We start from the raw sequence: 10096 nt of genomic DNA on the forward strand, positions 1-10096 counted from the left end.
TCTAGGAGGAGGTTCATGCTTAGGGGGGGAGGATGTGAGGCCTCACCCGACCCATTATAGCCTAGATGTTTTATATACAATTTGATATTCGAGACCTTGCTATGCTAACAGATTTAGATAGATAGTGAATTTATCTCATCTATGGATTTGATACTATCATAGTGTTTTATTTTGTTATGTGTATAAAGAATGTGTTGTTGCATGGGAAGCACTCGAACATATTAGGGAGCAGTTTTATGATATGGTGTTATTAGACTTTAATGCAATATAAAATGTTAATTTTTAGTGTATGGAAGAATACTAGTTTGATTATGATGCCACTATGTTAAGCTCCACTTGAACATCCCATAGTTCGTGTCTAATTAAAAAGATGGGGAGCTCACTACCATTGCCTCATGCATAGTGCGGCATTAGGAATCTATCATTCCCTTTTCCCTCTTAGTTCAAAATATCATTGTGTTATTATAGTCTCTCTCTTAAAATATTAAATAATAATAATAATCGTTATGTTTTCACCTTGTGAAAATTATAGCATGAAAACACATACATGTATCTATGTATGTATGCATGTATGCATGCATCCATCCATACATACATGTATCTATGTATACATACATGTATGCATGCATCAATCCATACATACATATATCTTGCATGAATGTATGCACATATGGATGCATACATACATACATACATGTATACATGTATGTATGCATACATGTAGCTATGTACATGTATACATGTATGTATGCATACATGTATCTATGTACATGCATGCATATGTATGAATGTACATATATATATTTATGTATACAAGCATGCACACATAGATGTATCTATGAATGCATCCATGCATGCATGTATCTATATATGTATGCATGCATGCAATACATATATGTATGATGTATGCATCCATCATGCATGCATGCATCCATCGATAAATCCATCCATACATCTATGCATGCATGCATGCATCCATACATTTATCCATCCATATATCTATGCATGCATGCATATATCTATGTATATATGAATGCATGCATAGATATATCTATATTTATGTATACATTCATGCATGTATAGATATATCTCTGCATGCATACATGGATGCATAGATATATGTATGTATCCATCATGCATGTATGCATGGATAAATGTATGAATATATGTATGGATGGATGCATGCATGATATATGCATGCATGCATGTATACATAGAAATATGTATGAATGCATGCATGCATGATGGATGGATACATCCATACATACATGTATCACATGCATGCATACATGTATCCATCCATACATGCATACATACATGCATGCATCTATGTATACATGCATACATACATAGATACATAGATGCATGGATGTATGCATGCATACATACATACAAGATATATACATGTATAAATGTATGTATGAATGCATGCATGAGTGCACATACATGCATGCATGCATGCATATGCATCTATGTATGCATGTATGCATAGATGAATGCATCCATGCCTACATGGATAGATGCATTCATACATGCATATGCATACATACAAGATATATACATGTATATATGTATGTATGCATCCATGCATACATACATGCATGCACAGATAGATACATATATGTATGGATGGATGCATGCATACATGTATACATACATAGATACATGTATGTATGGATACATGCATATGCATGGATGGATACATACATTCATGCATCTATGTATGTATGCATAGATGAATGCATCCATGCCTACATGGATAGACGCATGCATACATACAAGATCTATACATGTATATATGTATGTATGGATGCATGCATACATACATGCATGCATGGATAGATACATATATGTATGGATGGATGCATGCATACATGTATACATACATAGATACATGTATTTATGGATACGCGCATATGCATGGATGCATACATACATTCATGCATCTATGTATGTATGCATGTATGCATAGATGCATGCATTGATGCATGCATGATGCATGGATATATGCATGCATACATACAAGATATATACATGTATACATCTATGTATGTATGTATGCATCCATGCATACATAGATGCATGCATGTATGGATGCATGGATAGATACTTGTATGTATGGATGGATGCATGCATACATGTATACATACATAAATACATGTATGTATGGATGCATGCATGCATAAATCCATACATACATATATCTATGTATACATGCATGCATGCATGCATAGACATATCTATGTATGCATGCATGTATACATAGATATCTATGCATGCATGCATGTTTACATAGATATATATATATATATATATATATATATATATATGTATATATGTATGTATGTATGTATGTATGTATGTATGTATGTATGTATGTATGCATATCTATGTATGTATGCAATGTATACATAGATATATGTATGTATGGATGCATGCATGCATACATACATATATATGTATGCATGTATATACATACATACCTGTATGGATGTATGCATCCATGCATGCATCCATATATATATGTATGCATGCATATATATACATACATATATACATGTCTACATGTATGTATGCATAGATGCATGCATTGATGTATGCATCCATGCATGCATAGATGCATGCATGTATATATGTATCCATGCATACAATCACAGATACATACATACATGTATCTATGTCATACATAGATGCACGCATGTAGGCATCCATGCATGCATAGATGCATGCATGTATGTATGGATGGATGCTGATGGAGACACAACCCAAGAATAGAATGGACACAATAGAAATAGGGAAATCGTATTAACTAAAAAATAAGCTAGTACATTCAGTACAGAGAAAATAAACTTCGAAACATGTCCTATGGGCTTACAATAGCTTAAATCTAGAGATAATTTCTTCTTCAGTACCTCCTCTCAAACTCCACTCCGAACTGCCTTTTATAATGCTAGAAATCTCCTTAAATAGACCCCGGAGGGTTAAGGACTAGGAATACATTTTAGAAATTGCTAGTAGGCATCCACTGACCAAATAGAAGGCTCCAGAAGCTGCGTTAGAAGTTGACATAAATCTAGAAGAATCCACAAATGGTTACCGAACTTTCGAGAGGCATAACTTTTGAATCATAGCTCCAATAGACGAATTGTTTACATTTTAAGGAAGCTCTCGAAGTGCTCTACAGCCCTATCGACAAGCTTTTCTTGTTTTCCATTTTTTGGCCCTTTTTAAGGTCATTTAATGCCCCTAACCTAACTTTGAAGCATTCTTAGGAGGTCTCCAAAACCCAAAAAACTGTAATAACTTTCAAACTGTGGGGCCTTTTGACCTGATTCTTTTTCTGGAATGCTATAAATTACAATTACATTCATCTAGCCAATTTATACCTTCTATTTTACTAAAATGATGGTCCAATTACATACTCCTATTATTTTGAGATTTATACCTATCCCAAGGTGTTCAAATACTTTATCCTAGAACACTAATAGTGGAACTGTGAGAGTTATAACTTTTATTTGACCCAAATGGGTATCCAGAAATGAAAACATATGAAATAGAATCTAATTCTAAGACATTTTTTTGGGTGACATAGGATTGCCCTTATACCTCTGGATGCTCCTGCATCAGACACCTAGGGTAGATTGAAAAGTGACCCTGTCACTTTATGAATGGTAGAGGAAATCCCAAATGAGAAACCTCAGCGGATAAAATCCAAGTTGAGTCCTCTATCGATTGTCCTTTCCACTTGACTAAATACTCTTCATATTACCTATTTCTGGTACTCCTACCCACACGATGATCTAGAATGTCTTCTATCTCCTCCTTCTTAGAAGCAAAAATCAGAGATGGCTCTAACACTAGCTCTTCATCTACACCATCATCATGATACTCTGTTAAGTTTGCAATGTTGAAAATGGGAGAAATGTGAATACCATCTGGTAGCTCCACCTCATATGCATTTTCTGAGTCATGTTTCTTCAAAATTTTGCAGGGGCCAAATTTCTTCATTTTCAGCTTGTTGTAAGTACCAGCTGGAAATCTTTCTTTTCGTAAGTGTACCATGACTAGATCCCCTACTTGGAATTCCTTATGTCTTCTCCTTTGATCAGCCCTAGCTTTATACTCTTGATTCATCTTGGTAATGTGTGCTTTAACCTCCTCATGTAGACACTTGATATGTTTAGAAAATTCCTTAGCTTCAACACTTGTCCTCTCCCCTTGTTCTATCTTCCTTAATTCTGGTGCAGTCCTTGGGCTACTTCCATATACAATTTGGAATGGTGATTTTCTAGTACTCCTATTTACAGAGTTATTATAAGCAAAATCTGCCTATGGTAGAATCAAATCCCATCCCTTGGGCTTATCCCCAACTAAACATCTCAACAAATTGCCCAGACTTCTATTTACCACTTCTATTTGGCTATCAGTCTGTGGGTGATGTGTGGAACTGAATTTCAATTCTATTTTCAATTTCTTCTACAATGTCCTCCAGAAATACCCCAAAAATTTATTATCTCTATCAGAAACTATACTTCTTGGGAGACCATGTAGTCTCACCACCTCTCTGAAAAACAAGTCTACAATTTGGACAGCATCATGAGTTTTGTGGCATGGAATAAAATGTGCCATTTTGGAGAACCTATCAACCACCACAAATACTGAGTCATTACCCCTTTGTGTCCTCAATAATCCAAGAACAAAATCCATACTTATGTCCTCCCATGGCTTTGATGGAATAGGAAATGGCTGATATAGTCTAGTATTATGGCTAAATCCCTTGGCAACTTGAAAAACCTGGCAACTTTGTACAAACTTCTTCACATCCTGTGAAATTGGAGGCCAAAATTAATGTTCTCTAAGAATGGTAATGGTCTTATCTTGACCAAAGTGGCCTGCCATCCCTCCACTGTGTTTCTCCTTAATCAAAATTTTCCTCATGGAACTCCTTGGAATGCATAATTGATTGCCCTTGAATAACATACCATCCTCAATCAGATAGTCTAACCACTTAGTTCTATCTATAGCAACAGGCTCTTTACAAGCTTTCCATGCTTAGGAAAAATCAAGATCTTCAGGATACAAATTCTTGAGTTCATCAAACCCAACTAATTCAACCTGCATTACTGTAAGCAACAACTGTCTCCTACTTAGTGCATCTGCAACCCTATTAGATTTTTTGCTTCTATGCTTCAACACAAATGTATAGCTCTGCAAGAACTCTACCCACTTCATATGCCTCTGATTCAATTTACCTTGGCTATTTAGGTACTGTAATGCCTGATGATCAGTATACAAAAAAAATTCCTTTGGCAATAAATAATGCCTCCATTTCTTTAAGGTCTGAACTATTGCATAGAACTCTTGCTTATAAATAGAATACTTCTTCTTTGCATCATTCAATTTTTCACTAAAATATGCAATAGGCTTATCTTATCGGCTTAATACAACCCCAATAGCAGTGCCACTAGCATCACAATCCACTTGAAACACTTTTCTAAAATCTAGAAGTTCCAACACAGGCTGTTCTATCACCTTCTTCTTCAACAATTCAAAACTTCTCTCAGCTGCTGTAGTCCATTTGAACTCTTTTCTATCCCCTCTTATTGTATCAATTAGCGGTGCACATATGCCAATGAAATTCTTAATAAACTTCCTATAAAAACTAGCCAGACCATGAAATGATCTTACCTCAGTAGCAGACCTTGGAGTAGGCCATTCCAAGATGGCTTTTACCTTCTCTAGATCCATTTTGAGACCTTCAGGTGATATAACAAACCCCAAATAGACTAACTCCCTTTTTGCAAAGATACACTTCTTTATATTAATTAACAATTTCTCTTCCCTTAGCCTTTCAAGGACACTACGAATATGCAATAAATGTTCTTCCAAAGTCTTGCTGAAAATTAAAATATTATCCAAATAAACAATAACAAATTTTCCCAAGAACTTCTTAAGTACCTCATTCATGAGCCGCATGAAGGTGCTTGGGGCATTCATCAATCCAAAGCGCATGACTAGCCACTCATAAAGAAACTCCTTGGTCTTGAAGGTTGTTTTCCACTCATCTCATTATCGTATCCAGATTTGATGATAGCCACTCTTGAGATCTATCTTTGTGAAGTACTGAGCTCCATTCAAGCAGTCCATAAGATCATCCATCCTTGGCAAAGGAAACGGGTACTTGATAGTTATCCTATTTATAGCTTGAGAGTCTGTACACATCCTCCACTCTCCATCCTTCTATGGTGTGAGTACTACAGGTAGTGCACATGGACTTAGGCTCTCTCAAATCAAGCCCTTCCTTAATAGCTCCTGAACCTATCTATTTAGCTCCTCTATTTCAGTAGGAGCCATCCTATGAGTAGCCTTGCTAGGAAAACTAGCTCCTGGAATCAGATCTATCTGATGACTGATTTGCCTTACTGGTGGCAATCCTTCTAGAACATTATCAGAGATAATATCTCCAAACTCACCTAGTAAATCTGAAACTTCAAGTGGTATTTCACTACTACCTTCTTTATCTTTCCTAGGAATCAAAGCATAGCACATACGCTAATTTTTTATGCCATCTAAAAACTTTCTTCCATCAACAAGACAAATCTTAGCACTGCTACATACCTTTTCACCTTCCCTTTTCATGGGCTTTAGTTTGTGGCAAACTCCATCCTTTGTTAGAGAGTATGTGTTTGCATGACCATCATGTACTGCATGCCTATCAAACTGCCATGGTCTACTCGACAATAGATGGAAAACATCCATTGGAATAATATCACAGAGAACTTCATCACGGTAACCCCCAATTTTGAATTTCACTAAACATTGTTCACTTACCAGAACTTTATGATCATCTTTCACCCAAGCAATTTGATAGGGCTGGGGATGTCTCTCCCTCTTGAGCTTCAACTTAGAGACCATCTCCTCTGACACCAAGTTATCTATGCTACCACCATCAATGATCATGTCACAACATTTATCCTCACACTTGCATCTGGTACAGAACAAACTCCTCTTTTGTCCTAGTTCTATCTCACCACTTAGTAGGACCCTTTCATTTACCAAGGTCTCTCCTCTTTTTGCATCTTCTAAATGTGATGATTGTGCATCCTCATCCACATGAGCAACCCTAGCTTGACCCTCAGCCCTCCTATCTGTCCTTCCTTGTCATTGAGGGCATTCAAAGGCACGATGACCTTTTTCATTGCAATGGAAATAGGTACCACAAAAGCCTCCTCTTCCTTTTCCACATCCTCTACCTCTTCCTCTTTGATTTCCAAAGTCTTGATCATGGGAGTGGTTGAAACTCTTATTCCTTTGGTTCCTGCTAGTACCCACATATTCATTTTTCTTTTGGGTTTCATTGCAGCCTCTAGATGACCTACCACTTCCCCTTCCTCCTAGATGCTAGGTTGCAACCCACTGATATAATGTGTAACCTTCTCCTTATTTGCTTTTGTATGCCCTACTCTAATCAAGAGTTAGTAAAAATCCTCTGTATATTCTTGGACTGATCTTCCTACTTTCTTTAACCCATGCATCTTCTTAAACAAATCAAGCTCGTAGTCCACAAGAATGAACTGCTTCTTCAATTTCTCCACCATGCGATCCCACCTTGTGATCTTCTCCTTTCCTCTTCTGTTTCTTTCCAATTGAACCTCTTGCCACCAAATTTTGGCATGGCCTTTCAGTTTGGCCTTTGCAAACTTAACCCTATCTGGGTCCCTGATATCCTCATACTCAAAGTATTCTTCCAATTCATTGATCCAATTGATCAACTCATCTAGTTTCAAATTTCTTGAAAATACAGCCACTTCAATTGTAGGTCTTTTCCCAAACTTAGTAATGGCCCTAAAAAGTCTTTCCTCTGCATGATTCAGAACTTTCCTATCAAATTCCCCTTCTAGTCCAATTTCATCTTCTTCATTTTCATCCTCACTTTCATCACTTACGGCCATAGTTGTTCCTCTACGGAGCTCCTCCTGCAATGCTTTTACCTACCTTTGGAGGGCTCTAACCTCCTAAAGATTAATAGCTCTAGCCCTTCTGCCATGCTCTATTCATGGAGGCATCTTCTAACTTGAACCCACAACCACACAGTCCTGGTGTAAATTGTCTCACAGTCGGCACTCTGTCTACACACTTAGGAAAACTAGCTATGATACCACTTGATGGAGACACAACCCAAAAATAAAATGGACACAATAGAAACAAAAAAATTGTATTAACTAGAAAATAAGCTAGTACATTTAGTACAGAGAAAATAAACTTCAAAACATGCCCTATGGGCTTATAATAGCATAAATCTGTAGATAATTTCTCCTTCAATACCTCCTCTCAAACTCCACTCTGAACTACCTTTTACAATGCCAGAAATCTCCTTAAATAGACCCCAAAGGGTTAAGGACTAGGAATACATTTTAGAAAGTGCTCATAGGCATCCACCGACCAAATAGATGGCTCCAAAAGCTACATTATAAGTCAACACAAATCTAGAAGAATTCAAAAATGGTAATCAAACTTCTGGGAGGCATAACATTTGAATCGTAGCTCCGATTGATGAATCGTTTACATTTCTAGAAAGCGCTCAAAGTGCTCTATAGCCCTATTGACAAGCTTTTCTCATATCTCATTTTTCATCCATTTTTGAGGTCATTTAATGCCCCTAAACTGACTTTGAAGCATTCTTAGGAGGTCTCCAAAACCTAAAAAATTGCAATAACTTTCAAACGGTGGGGCCTTCTGACCTGATTCTTTTTCTAGAATGCTCTAAATTACAATTACATCCATCTGGCCAATTTACACCTTCTAGTTTACCAAAATTATGGTTTAATTACATGCTCCTATTTTTTTGAGATTTATACATATCCCAAGGTGTTCAAATACTTTATCCTAGAACACTGATAGTGGAACTGTGAGAGTTGGAACCGTTATTTGATCCAAATAGGTATGCATAAATGAAAAAATATGAAACAAAAACTAAGTCTAAGTAAATTTTTTTGAGTGACACAAGATTGCCCTTATACCTCTAGATGCTCCTACATCAGATGTATACATACATACATCCATGTATACATGTATGTATCTTTTATGTATGCATCCATGCATCGATGCATGTAAGCATGCATACATCCATTCATGCATCTATGTATGAAATAGATACATGTATGTATATATGTATGCATGCATTGTAATGTCCCGCTTGGAGATTCTTGGAAACAAGGATTAAATACAAGCCAATTTTTTTTTTTTACAAGTATGAATGTACATGACAACATCATACAGGGATCAAAACAATGGCAATGGAAGACTTCACCACATTCTCGGCAACCAACGAATCTTCAAACGCCACTACTAAGCTGACACACACAAACAAATCCAACAATGACAACACACATGATGAGGGCTCAAGAAATGACCACTCATCAACAAAACACCAAGTTAGGGTAAATAAAAAATCTTGAAATTCAACTAAGCTTGAAATCTTGAAGCCTTGAAAAATTGGCTAAGTTTGGATTTCTGAAGCCCAAAAATTTCCTAGAATCCATAACTTATCTCCGAGAGGTCTGAAACCTATCTCAAAAGATTTTTCGCATATATAAAAATATATCTTAAGTATAAGAAATTAAATATATGTCAACTTACACTTAAACGATATATTTTAAACCCCCAAGAGACTAAAACAAAAACACAAAAAATGGATTCAAGAGAAGGTAATAGAATTCAAAATGCAACAATATAGGGTCAAAGAATGCCCAAAAGGGTATCCAAAACAACTCTCAAAAATTTTGGATCATGAAGAAAAGTGCCCACTAAGGGCACGCGTAGGTTTTTTACAAAAATAGTGTGATACTTTTAACTAAGCAAGGGCAACACTTCTCCTTAAGGCGTATGACACTCTTCCAGTGTCATACAAATTTTTTGAAGAAGGCATGCAACACTTTTTAGCATCGTATGACATTTCTCAAGAAGGCGTGCGACACTCTTTTAGTGTTGTACGATATTTCTCAAGGTCTGTGATAATTTACAGTGTCGTACGACATAGTTTGCATGGGCGTGCAATACATTTTTATGTTGCACAATGCTAACAAAATGTCATCCA

This window comes from Cupressus sempervirens, chromosome 8 (genome assembly GCF_028749045.1).
Source record: "Cupressus sempervirens isolate cs-2001-9-10 chromosome 8, ASM2874904v1, whole genome shotgun sequence".
Lineage (NCBI taxonomy): Eukaryota > Viridiplantae > Streptophyta > Pinopsida > Cupressales > Cupressaceae > Cupressus > Cupressus sempervirens.